This window comes from Myotis yumanensis, unplaced genomic scaffold, assembly GCF_028538775.1.
Source record: "Myotis yumanensis isolate MYYU_CA2020_CCGP unplaced genomic scaffold, mMyoYum1.0.hap1 SCAF_7, whole genome shotgun sequence".
Taxonomy (NCBI): Eukaryota; Metazoa; Chordata; class Mammalia; order Chiroptera; family Vespertilionidae; genus Myotis; species Myotis yumanensis.
This window is the reverse complement of record NW_027223758.1, coordinates 7663157-7679694: the sequence shown is the minus strand read 5'-3', so window position 1 is coordinate 7679694 and position 16538 is coordinate 7663157. Positions and strand designations below refer to the sequence as shown.

The window sequence follows — 16538 nt, the reverse complement described above, 5'->3', positions numbered from 1 at the left end:
TGGTTCATGGGTGGCCGTCTTCTCACTGTGTCCTCACATGATGGGAGGGGCAAAGGGTCTCTCTGGAGTCTCTTGGATAAGGGCACTGATGCCACTCATGAGGATGGCACCTAATGACCACTTCCTAAGGCCCCACCTCCAAATAGCATTGCCCGAAGCCAATTCTAGCATGTCATAATTTCAAGAGTTTCATCAAAAGGTTGATGGAACTTGGGGACTCAACAGGGTTGGGTCACACATGTAGTCACCTGTTGGGAATGGCTGAGGGCATTTCCCCAAACCTGAAAAAGGGATGATTGTTTGCTGCCAGACAGCTAAAGGGCATCTTAATCTACATGTTATTGCCTCCTACTGACCAAACACCTGAACAGCCGTAGGCTGATTCCCCCATTCTGACAATGGACTCTGTAGGAAACCTGACCCTTTGAAGTGTATATCTCTGCCTCGCCTCAGGACAAACTGTGTTAATAAAAAGCATGGGGTCCTGAGACAAGGAAAACTTAGAACTTAAAACTTAGATCTTAGTTTCCTTTAAACTAAGCTCCTCTGACCCCCAAATGCCTTTCAAAATTATGCTTCGTCTCTGGACTCCTATTTAATCTATGCACAGCCTTCTCCAGATTCCTGAACCCTTCTAGATGCCGGAACAAGAACCCTGGCATAGCATCACACTGGGAATTAGGCTTCAAAATTGGAATTTTGTGGAGGGATAAAAACTTCTATGGGTAGCACCAAAAATGGGAATCACTGAAAGGGCCGGCGGGGCACGTGGCCCCGCAGGCATCCGACAGGGAGGATGGCGGGCAGCCATGGCCGAGGCAGCGCCTGACCAGATAGGCGCAGGCCCGCGGACGCCCAGAAGGACCCGGGCCGCCCTCCTCGGCCTCCGAGTCACTTTCGGGCCGAGCAGCGGGCGACCCAAGGGCCAGGTGGGGTGGTGGGCGGCCCGCCTCCCGGGTGACGCCCACGGCGGCAGGCCTTGCATGGGAGCCGAGTGGCTGGCTTCCCATCCATTAAGGGACCTCCATTTTGTATGGAACCATGTGCTCAGTGAAGGCTCCTTCCCCCTCGGAAGGAGCCTCTGCTAGCCACACCCACCATTTCTCTGGACTAACCAATGGTAATCAAGGGAAGTGCACGCCATCGCTATGACCACATCCTGTGTAATGGGTCACCGGCTCACACCTGGCCAATCGGCGGGGGGCGCAGCCCCCTCTCCCGCCCCTACTCCAACCCTCTATGAAACCCCTGGTTCGAGCAGACTGCTCTCTCTTTGCCACCTGCTGCTGCGTCAGTAAGGAAGGTAGAAGAGCTAAGCCCGGGCTTAAAATAAAAGACTCTTTGCTTTTGCATCGGATTGGATGGCTCCCTGGTGGCTTCTTGGGAATCTTGAAATCTGGGCATAACAATCACTGATTGGAAAATCTCACAGAAATTTTGCATCCCTACAAAGGGAAGAAACTCCCAAGGATCAAATCTGTAAAGAGACCCTTCACCAGGCAAGTGAACAGGTTGCACTTTGGGCTTAAACTGCTGATCTGCCCCAAGATACTTGCCTGGTTCTCTCCTCACCTCATTCAAGTTTCTGCTCAACGGGTCCTCTGGAAAGGGCTTTTCCCTGACCACTCACCGTTCCAGCCCTCCCGACCGCTCACCTCTACCTACTTTATTTCTTAGCACAGCAATTGTCATTGACATTATATGTTTATTTGTTACTCTGTTGACAGTCTGTCTCCTGACACCAGAACAGAAGCTTCCTCAAGGCAGGTTATTTTTCTGTCTTGATCACCTCTTGATCATGATACCAAGAAGGTGCCCGGCATATTTGAGGGTTTGGGTAACTATGTGTTGAACTTAGTACTCCCTGGTTGCTGGAAATCAGGCCAGAGCCTGACATTTTATAAGAAGCAGAATCCATTTGTAAAATCAAAAACACAGCCCTCTCTTCCAGCTGCCTGACCCCAACCCCTACATATTCAGACAAGGGCCCAGGGACTCAGCAGTTCTCCACCCACAGCCCACAGACAAGAGCCTCAGCTCCAGGATGGGGAAAGTGTTTTGAATTCTAAACAAGACCCGATATTTAACAACCTCTCGTTTTTCTCTCTACTCAGCCTTCTCCCCTCCAAGCTAATGTGATTAAGCATCCACAGCGATGGATGTACATTTTTATTAGGACAATAACAAGAGATTCAGAGGTAATTAAGCAACAAAATGTTCCACACAAGGCCTCCTCCACTTAAGGAATAAACTCTACATTTTGCTAGAATAGCTCACACACACACACACACACACACACACACTCACACACAAGCAAAGGCATTTGGAGAGTGTCAACTGCTATCACGAACAACTATTGGACTTAATGTTGGGCCTTGGACCATCATAAGAGAGTGAAATGTTTCATTTGGGCAGAAGGATAAGAAAGATAAGAAAAATCAATATAAGATATATGTGACATGGTCAGTTATTACTGTTTTCAGCCCTGTTTTCCTTTTTCAAAAGAGGCAGCATCTGTAATGTGAATCAATAGAAGGATGAGTAAAAAATTGAAAAATGGACAGAATTTTATGAAAAGATGGCTATGCTGTATTGATAAGAGAAAAGAGTTGCAATATATCTCATTTTAAAAAGACATGCAATCAAGGATGTGTAGGTTTATGTGTGCATCAGAGAAGCTATTCAAGCCCTGGCCGGTGTGGCTCAGTTGCTTGGGCGTCTTTCTGTGCACCAAGAAGTCGCCGGTTCGACAATTCGGTCAGGGCACATGCCCAGGTTGCGGGCTCAATCCTTGGTGGGGGACATGCAGGAGGCAGCTGGTGATTGATGTTTAGCTCTCTCACATCGATGTTTCTCTCTCTCTTTCTCTGCCTTTCTCTCTCTCTAAAAAAAAAGTCAATAGAAATATATTTTTTAAAAGAAGAAGCTATTCGATAGCATGTGTCAAACTGTTGCAAGTGGTAACTTCTCAGAAGTGGATGTGGGCCTGAAATTATAGTATTATTTCTGTAATTATAAAAGATATTAAACCATCATAGTTTTCTAAAAAATAAGCTGAAGTAAAAACAAAATAATATTTTCCTGTGAAGTTAATCCATTATTTTTATCGATACTTAAAAAAATTAAGCTGGATATCTCCTAACAACCTAAAAATGCAAATGCTAACCAACTTGATGTTTCTTTTCTCACATTTCTCAGAGCTGTAGATTCAGAGCCTTGTAAACCACGCAAAGAGAAGAAAGGAACCAAATTGTTTAAATTTTGGGAGCAAAGTTTTCATCTGAGTTGGAGAAATTTACTTTAACTTGTCACTTTTGTTAAAAGAAGGAAAACCTTCACAGTTCACCGATGACCAGGACCTGGCGTGTTTTTGCCCGTATTCCCGGGTGGGTCCTCCGGCAGGAGAGGTGCCTGTGTCCAGTCTCTGCTGTGGCTCCCACCGCGATGATCTGGGCTGAGCCTGCCAGAACGACCATCCCCTCTCCTTTGTCTGGGGCCAGGTGCCCGGCAAACGGTGTGGACAGGGTGCTATAGGAGAGCAGACGCTTCCAGTCACATCAGGGAGCTGCAGGTATATGTCCATTCAAGTTTAGTGGTGAGAACCCCCCTCACCAGGCAGACTGACAGCTGGGGGGGGGGAGCCTGGAGGGTGGTGTCAGGCCAGGAGGAAGCCAGGGCCAGAGTAGCTTGGACTAGAGAAGTGCCTTAGCACAGACTCAGCTCCTGCCACACTCTTTGTTGTTAGGGGCCCAGGAGCCACCAGCAAATAAGCCATTGTCTTGATGGATCTTTCCATGGCCCCATCTGCCCCAGGGCAAGTAACAGAAGTCACCCTTTGCCCTGTGCTGGAAGGGAGCCTGGTCCAGGCTACAGGAATGGGTGGACCAGGGATGGCAGGAACCCTCTCCATAGTAGAACCCAGTCAACCAGGGCACACAGACATTGAGACAATTCTAGATGAATAGCTGGCACTGATGTCTGAATGTCATTCATCTGAACCATTTACATTCATCCGGTCTCAAACTGTCTTGAAACTAACATCTCACTGGTGGTTTCCTTTTAATTTTTTTTAAAAAATAAAAATATGGTCCAGCGCAGAATAGGAAAATATCCTCAAGGTTGGAAGACTTGAACACTATACCTCTGAGGGTGGGGGGAGATGCTAGTAGAATGTCTTGACAGGAAGGAGAAAACTGGAAAAGTATAAGAAAAGTTAGAAATTGAAAGGAATAAGATAAAATAAGGAGAGATCGTTTTTCTCCTCCCCCCAGATTTCTAGAGTAAACACACACACACACACACACACACACACACACACACACACACCACTTCCATGCTCTCCTGAGCACAGCCTCAGTGGAGAGAGGGGTCCCCCTCTGACAGGTGTGCTAGACAATTGTTCGGATTGCTGCCTCTCTGTGAGCTCACCCTCCACCTTTTGCCACTTGGCAAATACCCAACACTTGATTGACAACCTTCTTTGAACTCACAAGGGCTTCTGGAATTCTTGGCCTCTCCTCTACCTTCTCCCTAACAGCCCAATTCCATGCTCTGCTCAACTTCCCGTTGGTTTTTAAGTACTTTTTTATAAAAAGTCTTGGGATGCCTCAATCTTTTGGCTAATGATGTGGCTTTAACTTTTGTGAAGAATTTGTATTCCCTTCTTGTTCATTTCTTGCATGTCATTTTTTTTAATGTAGAGACAACAGAGTACTCACGATTGCATAACTGTCCTGGATTATTTCAGGAATCATTCCCGTTGCTACTAAAATTTTACTCGCATTTACTCTCACTTCATTTTAAAAAAGTATCTCCTCCTGACAAAATTACAATGTAAAAAAGATTATTTTGCTAAACACTGTATCCCTGTTAAAAGATAAATCTCTTCCTTAAAAATACCTGCACCAATTTTCATCCAAAATAAAATTAGTTCCTCAAAACAATCTTTTTTAAATCAAAACAGTCTTTACTCAAGAAGAAAAGACAGGTGTGGCTATGAGACGTTGGTGAGGAAGGCTGGGTGTCCATTTCCTCATCTGTAAAACGGGGATTCTAGAAATGAAGTGTTCATGTTGCAGGAGTCTCAAGATGATGCCCACAGGGTCCCTGTTCTCTACAGGTGTGCACCCGTCCGATTAGATTCTGTCCCAGAGTCTGTGATCGGCATTCAGACACAGCCAGTCATTTCACTGAAGTGGCTCAACATAAGGTGAACTGGCAAGCTCTGGGAACAGCTTTCTCCTGCCCTGTTCGTGGAGTAATCAAGAAAGCTGACTGGGAGGCATGAAAGCATGAGATACATCTATGCAAAGAAAGCATAGAGGGCAGAGGGTTAGAGGCGCTGCCTGGGTTCCTGATGAGGTCTGATCGTGTTCAACATTTAACCTCCTTAACACATCGCTACAGCCGCATTTAAAACAAGAATAAAATTACCTCCCTCCCCATTGTTATTTTGTCTTTGTTCAATGTTCCCTAAGTTTGTTTCTCTTCTGTAAAATCAGAAGGATCTGAACTAAAACACAGAAGAAAAAAGAATGCAAAGGAATCTTTCTTTATCCACTCAGACCCTTCAAAGCGAGCTCTCCACCCGAGCCGAGCTCCGGCCCCTCCCGGGCAGGGGTTCCAATTAAAGTGAAACGAGGCCTTTATCTGCATGTGATCATCAATATGCATAAAGGTGACACCAAACCAACATCAAATGCCCAATTACCCAAATGTCTTGCTCGGGTAACAGCCTTTAAATAGTCAAAGGCACTTTGGCAAACCATCTCCTTTAGAGAAATTAAAGCCAACTTTGAACACAGATGATTTCAAATCCTCTTTAACAGCCACTCGCCTAATAATTGAAAGACCTTCCCATCATCAAACATGCAGGGGTCAGCAGGGGGCTGTGGAGCCATTTTTTTAGCTGGGGGAGGGAGGGCTCAGCTCAGCTCAAGCCTTCCTCTGGGCTTTCATGTGACTGACAAGTAGTTTGTCACCAAATAGAGGCCTCAAGGTAAGACCTCTTACAATCTGCTATTTGGAACGTGTCAGGCCTGGTGGTCCCCTCTGCCCACAGCCTGGGATCCCCATGTGTTGGAACAACTGGAGTGGGAAGATCCAGCCCATGGGAGTCCGGCTGAGAGGAGAGGAATAGCTAAGAGTTCCGGCCCTGCAACGGGCTGGTGTGGGGCCTTTAAGAGACTTCCTGGATGCTTTCTAGAATCATCTGCCACTGCACAGATGTTTAGCAGAAAGAACTCTGGCAATTTTCTACACCCCCAGTGCTCTGCTGTGTGCGTCCAAGTGGACCCATTTAGCGGGAACTAGCTCATCGAGCAGAACTTCACACTTATTCTGTAGCTAAAGGGCTGGGCAAATTTAAGGAGGTCTAATTTTGATGCAAATAGACTTAGTATTTCTAGCTGGTATTTTCTCTGGGCCCTGGTTACCAAGGGAAACGTGGTTCAGTGCAGACCCCCACCTCCCAAACACTAGCACAAAATCTAAAGACCTTGGCACAGCCTGGGTAAGCCCAGCTCAGAGGATGGGATCAGGCAGGAGAAGACAAGCTTCTTGCCATCTAGTCAACGTCCCCAACTCTCCAGGAGCATCTAGAGACCTCCAGGAACAAGGAGGCCTGCGCAGTGGGTGGGACAGAGCTGCACTGTCTTCGTCTATGTAAATGTGTGCTGTTAATGTGTTGACTCTGGGCCCCGCCCCCACAAGGAAAGAATTTGGAAGGTGTCACTCCCATTCATATAACAACAAAGCTCAACAAACTGAAAGTCCATGTCTGGTATGGGACCCACGAAAGAACTGAGATTGCAGGGCACAGTGCCATCCTAATCATTTGAACACAGAGGGGACTTCAGAGGGTTGTGGCCAGTATCTGCTCACCTGGAGGAGCACAGGCCACTGGACCGGTTACTAGAAGGAACACTCAGATGGTAACTTTGACGGATTGTTGGAGACTGAGTATGGACTAGCAGGGGGGCTGCAATATTAGGGGGGCCCCACAATTTCCTGGGCTTCCCTTCAGAAACCCCACCAGGTTCTCATGGGAAAGGTTCAAGTAGGACCTCCTGGATGGCTCTGAGAGGGGGAGAAGCATGAACACAGGTATTGTTGACCTCTGAGTCTCTAGTGCCAGATACATGACAGGTTTTCTGATGTTTTTTGTTGCATGGAATGATGGATGGTTGGATAGATGGACATTTGGGTGATGGATGAATGGATGGATGGATGGTATGTAATCCATGCGCTCAAGGAAATTATAATACAGAAATTTCTAAATTTGTCTCTCACAGAACACTAACCCCATAGATGTTAATAGCTGTGTCGTGCTGTTAAAAAGTTTTATGCTCAAAAAATCAGTTGGGAAATGTTCCATTTAGGATGTTAAACAGATTTCATTACTAGAGGAGACTAGATACCATGCACCATTTCTTCCTAGAAGTTAGCCCAGCTGTTATCAGGAAGTCAGTAAGATAATCAAAAAATTGAAAACATCCTAGAATCCACTCATGGATTTGTTCATTCCACAGATACTCATTGCACACCCACTGTAGTGCAGGCACTGAGCCAGGATCTGGGAGTGTAATAGTAGTAAAAATGAGCAGACTCTACCCTCATGGAGTGTACAGGGTAGTAGAGAAGACAGACGTTAAACCAATAATCCCATAGAGAGTGTAAAGTTACAAGTAAAAAATTTATTACAAGGGAGAAATATATAGAAAAGATACCATAAAACAAACAGCCTGGTCAAGGAGATGAGAAAAAGCTAACAAATGAGTTGAGAATTGAAACATTAGGAAGAAGTAATATGACACAATGGATGGGGTCAGGGGGCTGCTGGGAACCCAAGAGAGGAAACAATTTACCTCATGTCCCTTGTATGCCCCCTTTTAAGTCCTATAGCAGGAGGGAGCATGGCAGATATAAAGAATGGAAATGAGGCCTAAAGGGCTAGAAATAGGGGCTTCCACACTGCTGTTTATTGTTTAAGGCTCTAAGTGTTGCGGTGACTTGTTATGCACCAATAGCTGACTAATACAGTCACTGAGTCAGAGAGGTTAAGATTTCTGTGCTAGATATGCTACCCTTGACCCTTCCAGATTCAATCCCCACCATTTTCCACCCTGCTTTTTCCCTGGACATGAATTTTATGAGCTGCATCCACCAGGCTCCTTTGCCCTCTGGCTCCTACTTGGGTTGACCAGTGGGGGCAGCAGGAGAAAGCTGGAGAATGGGAGGCAGGGGAGATTTGCTATCAATCCTCTCAGCTACAATGCAGTTTGACACTGATTGCATTCCTCTACCCAAGGCCACAGCTCCAGGTGAGAGGTCCCCTTCCTATAGCCTCAGGTCTCTCTGGGTTCCAGGGTCCACTCCTTCCTGTGCCCCTATAGGGCCCCAGGGATCAATGGCTTCTGGCTGTTGGTGCCCCTGGGGCCCTTCACCATCCCTTGTTTCTTTACTTGTGTAATCCTTCCTATACCCTTAGAAGCAATCCTGTCTCTGGCTCTCTATCCATCTCCTTAGAGTGCTCCTTAGGATTCTGGCTCACAAATGCAATTCCTCATACACTCAGGTTCAGGACCTTGGAATTGTTTTCTTAAAAACCTACAGTACCCCCCCACCCACCCACCCACACACACACACACACCAGGAGCATAAGCAATGGACTGGAAAAGTGCCCTGGAGATAGACTCAGACCAACGCGGGTCTAGAGCCCAGCTCTGCCAATTACAAGCTCTGTGGAAAGTGACTTAACCTCTTTGGGCCTCAGTTTCTTCATCAGCAAAATGGGAACATTACCGACCAGCCACTATACAATAGTGCAGGAACTTATGTAGAACACATGGAACACAGTGAGGGCTCAGTAAATGGTCACTACAACTCCATCAGAAAATATCCCATTTTACCAAACCGACCTGACCCAAAGTGCCTTGTACAGTGATCCTCAGGTCAATAGTGACTCAGGAGAACCGGAAACATCAGCAGAGCTATCGCCTGGCCCGCTGGTTATGCCCCCAGCCCCACGGAGCTGCGGGAGCACCACTCACCAACCAACGACTCGAGTGACTTCTATTCGAAGCAACCCCTGGGCTCCTTCCAGCGCTGCCACTGCCCGGCATCTCCGCGGTGCTTGGCGATGGAGTTGGTGGCCTCCGGTCACAGGATGCTCTCCCCAGAGGTCGCGCATGGCGGGTCAGGTCTCTGAATGTGTGCGAGCATGAGAGGGAAAGACGAAAACGAACCTGCACCTGGTGACATTCCCGGGAACATGTTTTGACTTCAGATCCCGGTTCTTAGAAAGGGCAGCGCTGTATGCCACGTTTACAGCCGTTCCAACCATGTGTTAATGAGGCCCTGGATGCTGGCAGCAGCCCGCTGAGATGGAGTAATTGGGTCACCACGGTTTACCCAGGAGGCTGCTGCTGGCTGCGGGGTCTGAATCCGGAGAGAAGAGGCTGGTGTGTCCGATTCAAAGTGACTGGGAAGTGCTAGTGGGCTGGACACACGGTCCAGGAGCAGGCGGTCCCCCTTGGATGGCACAACCCAACCAGGGGCAGCTCAGCGTGGCCGTCCACACCCTCCCTGCGGGGAGAGGCGGACCAAGCTGCCCAGCGCCAGCCTCCGGGCGCCACCTCATCACTTTGCCTGCTCACACCGGGCTCTTCTATTATTTTCTTAATTTTCCTAAGTCAATTCAATGTCTTCCCAAAGTAAGCTCATTTCCATCGAAATGTTATATCCTGGCCACCAATGGAAGCCAGCATCCCTTGCCATCAAGAGAAAGCAACCATTACAACAAAATGCAGTGGAAACAGCATGGCCGCTGGGTTCCAGCTGGGTGCGGCTCCTGGGAAGGGAAGGCTCCCATCCGCTCTTGCCGTCTCCTTGACAAAAGGGACGCTGGCCATTGTTCAAGCACCAAAGGAGATGGTTTTTTTCTCCTATAATCAGAAACATTAAAAAAGAGTGGAAAAGAGAATAATTGTCTGTGCTACTCCACTTTATTTTATGCTAAAATCACCTCGAATGCATCCACAATCATCTCTTTACATCAGCCAGGGTAGCCCATCTGGGGGACCCCAAGCTCTCCGCTGCTGAGGCCTCGCCCTGAGCAATAACCACCATAAATCCTGGTCCGTGGGGCTCATGCTCATTAAAAGAAATAATTATTGCAATTAATCTCTTCCAAGTACTGCCTGAGCGCATCTGGTCTGCTCTCCAGGGGACAGATGCCACCCTTTGGGAAATGCCAGGATACACTGAACTTCAAGTCCCATGGTCGGGAGCCCATGGGAACCCCTGCCTCTCTGTGCAGAGCCACATCCCAGTGAGAGGACCCCACCCCTCCTGTTGCTGGGGGGCTGGGGAGAGCATCATGGCCAGAGCAATGTCAGAGAGATGTTGTGCCCCAGAGATCATGCAGAAAGGAAGCTGGAGTAAATTGGGGCTCTAGTCCTGGTGAAGGGCCCCAGGCAGTGGGTCCCCAGTCAACAGGCCAGCGCCCTCTGTGCCCTGTGCCCCTCCTCGGAGCTCCGTGCCCCCCTGTGGAGCCCTGGGTATGGCTCAATGGGCTTCTGCACCACCATGCACCACACTCATCCAGAATTCAAGAGATTGCAAGTGGAAGAACCAGGCACCCCAGGTTTTACCACCATCGCTTACTGTGTTGCTTTGGGAAAATGGCTTAACCACTCTGAGCCTCAGTTTCATCTGCTGGAAATAAGAATATTAATGATATTAACCTCATAGGTGATGGCAAATTTGAAGGAAATACACATGAAAGGGTTTATACTGTCTGGCCCAGTGCAGAGACTCAAAAAAGAGCAGCTCCTTCGAAGGGTAGGTTCTATGATGGGTGGTGGCAGATTCCCATGCTGTATTCAGAATATACCAGCAAAAGGGGGCCCTCCCTGCGCCCCAGAGCAGCTCGGAGCCCGGACAGCGACACCTCCACAGAGCTCTGATTCACTGTGCCGGAGGCTTTTCTCATTTGAGCGGAGTTCTGTTGGACAGCTCAGCCTGTCAGAGAAGCGCTCAGTCACCACTGACCTTTTCAAACCTAGTTAATTGCCTGGGTTTTAAGGTGATAGAGCTGAGATTTTGCCACATATTGATCCAGGGGTGCAAATTTGGCTCCTGGTTTCTAATTACCTCTTGAGGAGGAGGAGGGGGGATTTGCTTGATACCGTCCATCTACTCTGGGAGGAACAGGAAGATTCAGAAACTTGGTTTCCAATCAGCTTGGCCAGTGATGCAGCGTGTTGTCTCAAGTGGACAAGCTAACTTTATCCCTTCGCCTTGTCATCGAGTCAGCAGATGCGCACAGTCAGGCAGCGTGCTGAGCTTTGCACACACAGCAGTGCGCAGGCCTCAGGTGGGTGAGGAGACAGGTGTGAGTCAGGTGGTCACACATCTGGGTGAACGTACTGCGCTGACATTGGGTGAGAAGTCTGGTGGCCAAGTCGGGGCAGTGGGAGAGGAGCCCCCTCAGGGGCACTCGGAAGTGGAGCGTTGTCTGTGGGAGGTTAAAAGTCAGTTCGTAAAGGTTTTCTTTTAATTAATTAATTAATTAATTAAAAATTATAAAAAATAAGTCAGCCCATTGGTGCTTTTTTATCACCTTATGCTGGAAGTTGTAAACACCTGTATTAATAAAGCGCTCCTCCCTCCCTGGACAGCCCCCTCTCACCAGCCCTTGTCTCAGGTGCACCGCGAGAGGAGGAAGATCAAGTCACTCAGGCCAGACTCTCAGGAAGGGGCAGCTTGAGCCTGGCTGGGGAGGAGAGCAGTGGTGTCCAGGCAAAGCAGCCAGACAGGTGCTCCCCAGAGGGCAGGGCAAGACTGACCCTTGGCCAGTGGGGTGCAGTTACGGGGGCGGGACATGAGTGAAGTGGCCATGGGGGGTAGGGGGATTTCAGGGGGAACAAGAGAGTGCATATCCCAGGAAAAATGGCAGCAGCTACTCCACTGCAGCTGATCCACTTTTAAGAGAAGCCAGGATTCCAGATCTTTATGTAAAATGTGCCTTTTTTTAAGTATTAACAACTTTTTATAAAAAGTGTTGCATCAAATATCATCCACAAACTACAGAATAATAACATCCAAGCTTAACATGCAGAGTTAGCATTATCAGAACTAAGATAACTTACCACTTGATTTTGCTTTAAGTTGGTCTCAGAGTTACTCCAGTTTACCATTTTCTGTTCTGTGGTTCGAACTGCCACCGTGATTCAGATCCCTCTTCTGTTGTTATTATTACACATCAAACTGCATCAAGAGAAAGTTGGAACATGTGTACAACAGAGAAATGTCCTTACTTTCCAATGGTAAGGAAAAAATTACAAAGCTTCCTTTAACTTCTGCCATCCTGCCTGACTAAATGTCAGTCGAAACACAACCCAGTATGAGAGCTATAAAAGCACACTCTACAATAATGTCAGCTGGATCAACTATTCCCCAGGTCAACACCTGAGCTGGCAGGTGGAGCTAATAGGTGCTCTTTGCTCATTCCCGCCCTTAATCTCAGAAAATCATCGTATCTATAATTTTAAAAATCTTTTCTATTACAGAACCATGGCATTGTTAAGTTGAAAAGACCTTGGAGCGTTGTCTGTGGGGGGTTAAAAGTCAGAGAGGTCAATGGCTTTCCCGTCACTGAATGGATACCCGAGACTACAGCAACAGAGCTGGATTCTACATGGGAGCCTCTGTAGGAGCCTTACAGGGAGGGAGCGGGGGGTCATCCCACTTCATCCTCTGGGCAGCGTCCTGCTCCAGGTCCAGCAAATCTTCATACACTACTCTGTGATTGAGCTACTCCCAGGCTACTTCCCCTCCCTCTTATTCAGAAGGGAAATCAGCTATAAGACAGGAGAGAGTGTAGAGAGGGGTTCTGAGGGTTTGAGTATCACCTAAGGCCACATAATTGATGTTCTTATGTTTTAAATCTACATTTTAATGCTTCACACAAAAGAGGCGGAAAACAGCTAACTAAACCAAAAAAGATGAGTGAATGAATGAATGAATGAATATATCCAGAGGCCCACATCATCATGGCTGACACTCCCTGTCTATCCAAAAAAATAACAGTACAAAAAACATATAATAGAGATCCAAATCTTTACCCTATTCTCATGAGTCTTCATAAGACATAGGATATTAGCCATATACGTCAAACATTATCTAAAACACTGTGTACCCAATTCTGCCCCTCACCATCCTCCACGTGGAAAATAACTGTTCCCCAAACTTTAACTTCTCCTGAAATCTTCCCTGGCAACCCAGCCTCCATGGTTCTTCTGACGTTCTTCTTCCTCCTCTTTGCCCATTTTTGTTTGTTTGTTTGTTTGTTTCACTGGGTAGTTCCCTTGGGCCGCTCTGACTTCATTCATTTTTGCTTTCCCTTCTCGTTATACAGATTCTACTTAACTGAGGAAAGCCGGGGCCTGATGCCCAAGCAAAACTCACTTCCTTTTACAAGGCGAGAGCAAAGGAAAGACTGAAAATATTATAGACAAATCTCCTCCATCCCATTTACACACAAATAGACATGTATTTGCCAGATGTATTTCTGTGTGTAGACTTAGAAACGTGTTATTTTCTCTCGATCACAGCAGCTTGTGGCAAAGCTGTACATACTCAACATAATGCCAAGTGCTGGCACAGAATTCACAGCAGCAGAGAACTCTACCACTGAAGATGCTGAAAAGTTACGGAAATCCAGTGGGAAATCTCAGATCAGCCTCTTAGAGTCCAGGTGGGAATTTTTAAAAACTGTAGGGTGGGCCACTTGTAGACAGTCACCTAGCCCTCTCTGAATTCAACCGTCGGAGGAAAGAGAAAACTGAACTCTTCCCGGTCCCTAAGAGTGCTGTTGGTTGGTGTTTAATTACTGAGGGGAAAGGTTCAGTTTCACTTTTCATTATTAAGGCCAGTTTTTACATCCAATTAAAATGTGCATAATACACCCTATTCTCCTGCCCTGCTAAGGAGACCAGGCAGAGGCATACGCTTCGTCTCAGCCGCTCGGCAATATCGTGCCGTGCTCAGGTCTGCTATGGAGTTTCATGGATTGGGACCTGTTGACCTCACACTTAGGTCCTAAACCCACGAGGTGGGACGTCTGTGTGGAGGAGGTGGGGAAAGAAAAGGAGACTCAATTGTTCAGTTTGCTCAACTGGATACCCAGATAAACCAAACAGGAAAACAGCAGTCACCGCAAACTCCTCAAACTCCCTTTTCTTAGTTCCTCGGGTGACGCCTTTGTCATCCTAGCACCCACAGCACCTGGCGTTGTATCAGGCCCCGTCTCGCTATCATAAGAGTTAAATAATGAAAAATGCAAACTGCTTTTTTTTTTTACTTTTATTTTTTTATTTTTATTTTTTAATATTTTACAAACTGGAGGGAGGAGGGAGGGAGGGAGGGAGGGAGGGAGGATTTATTCACAGCAGGACATGATCAACAGATACATGAGCAGTGGTACCAGGGACAGCAGGGGGAAGGGCATTCCTGCCACTCAGGTGCTTCTGCCACAGGTGTTTGTCCAGGGTGACCCGCAGGCGGAAGGGCACACGGAAGTGGGGGCACTCAAAGCGGGCACCGCCGGACCCCAGGCCATGTATGAGGCGGTGGCGGTTCAGCTTGCTCCTCTTGGCACAGGCAAAGGAGCAGAGGTCGCAGGTATAGGGCCGCTCCCCGGTGTGTGAGCGCCGGTGCACAGTCAGGCTGCTGCTGTCGATGAAACGTTTCCCACAGAACTCACAGCCCACTGTCTTTGGAATCTTCTTAGGCAACTTCTCTGGGATCTGGGCAGAGTTGATTCTCTCTTCCTTGATGGCATCGCCCTAACTGTCCCCACCAGGACCAGCCTGAGCTCCACCACCTGGAGCACCAGGTTCCTGCACACCTGCTGTGTCGGCAGCTCCAGCCCCTTCAGGGCTGCACAGGAGAGTCCTGGCTGGGGCAGCATCATGGGCAGCTGGCTCTGGAGATGCAGCTGAGGCCTGTTCCTGACTGGCCTTGGCCGTGTAGGGGCTCTGAGGCTGCAGCTGCCGGTGGGTCTTCTTGTGGCGGTTGAGCCTGCTGCTGTGGGCACAGGCGTAAGAACACTGGTCACAGGTGTAGGGCCGCTCGCCCGTGTGCGAGCGCATGTGCACCTTCAGGTTGCTGAAGGTGCTGAGGTTCTTCATGCACACAAGGCAGGTGGGGCTCCGCCGCAGGAGGCTGTTGGCCTGGGAGCCCTTGGCCTCCACTTCCTGCCCCACCACCGCTGACCTGGCTGCAGCCACCTCTACCGGGCTCAGCAGCGGAGCCTCTGGGGCCTCAGATTGTGTCTTGTAGATGGACAGTCCGTGGTCCCACTGGGCATGGCGCAGCAGTTCCCAGGCCTCTGTGAATTGTCGGCCACAGCGGAGGCAAGTCAAAGCCTTCAGGTTCTCAAGTTCTGAGTCCGGGCAAGGGCTGGGGCCTCGAGAGGGCTGACAGCCCTGCTGCTTGTGGTCCACGAAAGCCTTGATGGCCTTCAGCGGGAAGGTCTGCAGGCAGAGGTCACAGGTCAACGTATCTGTGTGTTTGCCAGTCGAGGGCTGGCGGTCGTGAGGATTAGGGACCAGAGAAGTCCACGGCGCCGACTGGTTCTGCAAGCCGAGGGCGAGGACCGTACCGGCAGCGGTGGGCACCAGGGTAGGGCAGTAGCGGGGTGGGCCCTCCAGGCGACCTGGCGTGGGCACATCCTTTGGAGAACCCCGCTGAAGCCCCGCGGCCTGTAGGGGCCACGGATGTGGCTCGGGCTTCACATGTATGACCAGGTCCCCCATCTCCATCTCATCGTCGGTGAGGGCGGCGGACTCGGGGTCTACTCGGTGGGGCTTGCAGCCGGCTTTGCGGCGGGACATGGGTCGCGGTGCAGACGATCCGGCAGGCTGTCGGGCTGGGGTGCGGGCGGGCGGGCGGGCTGGAGGGCTGGAGGGCTGGAGGGAGGAAGGCGCTCGGCTGTAGGGCTGGAGGGCTGGCGGCTGTCGGGCTGTCGGGCTGGAGGGCTGGCGGCTGTCGGGCTGGAGGGCTGGAGGGCTGGCGGCTGTCGGGCTGGAGGGCTGGAGGGCTGGCGGCTGTCGGGCTGGAGGGCTGGAGGGCTGGCGGCTGGAGGGCTGGAGGGCTGGAGGGCTGGAGGGAGGAAGGCGCTCGAGGCCTGTGCGCTCCTGCAGAGATGCTCAGGTGAGTGACTGCAGCGACTGGCCTTGAACTTTTATACACCCTGGCCAGGCTGTGGCTCCGCCCACCGGGGCGGGGCCTGATGGGAGCAGAAAGGGCACCCCGCAGGGGCCCAGCTGGAGGTCAAACTCAGTCTGAGCCTTGCCCAGGGTGATTGGCTTAAGGACTACACCTAAGGGCACCGAGCTCACGCGGCCAGCATAGGAACGGCGACTTCAGATCCCGTTTTAGGGCTGGGGAAACTGAGGCACAGCATCCCCACAAACACCCTGGAGGGAGAAAATGGTAGGGGCTACGTTTCTAACCGTGCCCCTATCAGTACC

General features: G+C 49.4%; 1 pseudogene; it reads right to left on the bottom strand.

Moving 5' to 3' along the window:
• Positions 1–14447: 14447 nt before the first annotated feature.
• On the bottom strand, positions 14448–15899 carry LOC139014342 (zinc finger protein 296 pseudogene; annotated as a pseudogene).
• Between the last annotated feature and the right edge of the window lie 639 nt (positions 15900–16538).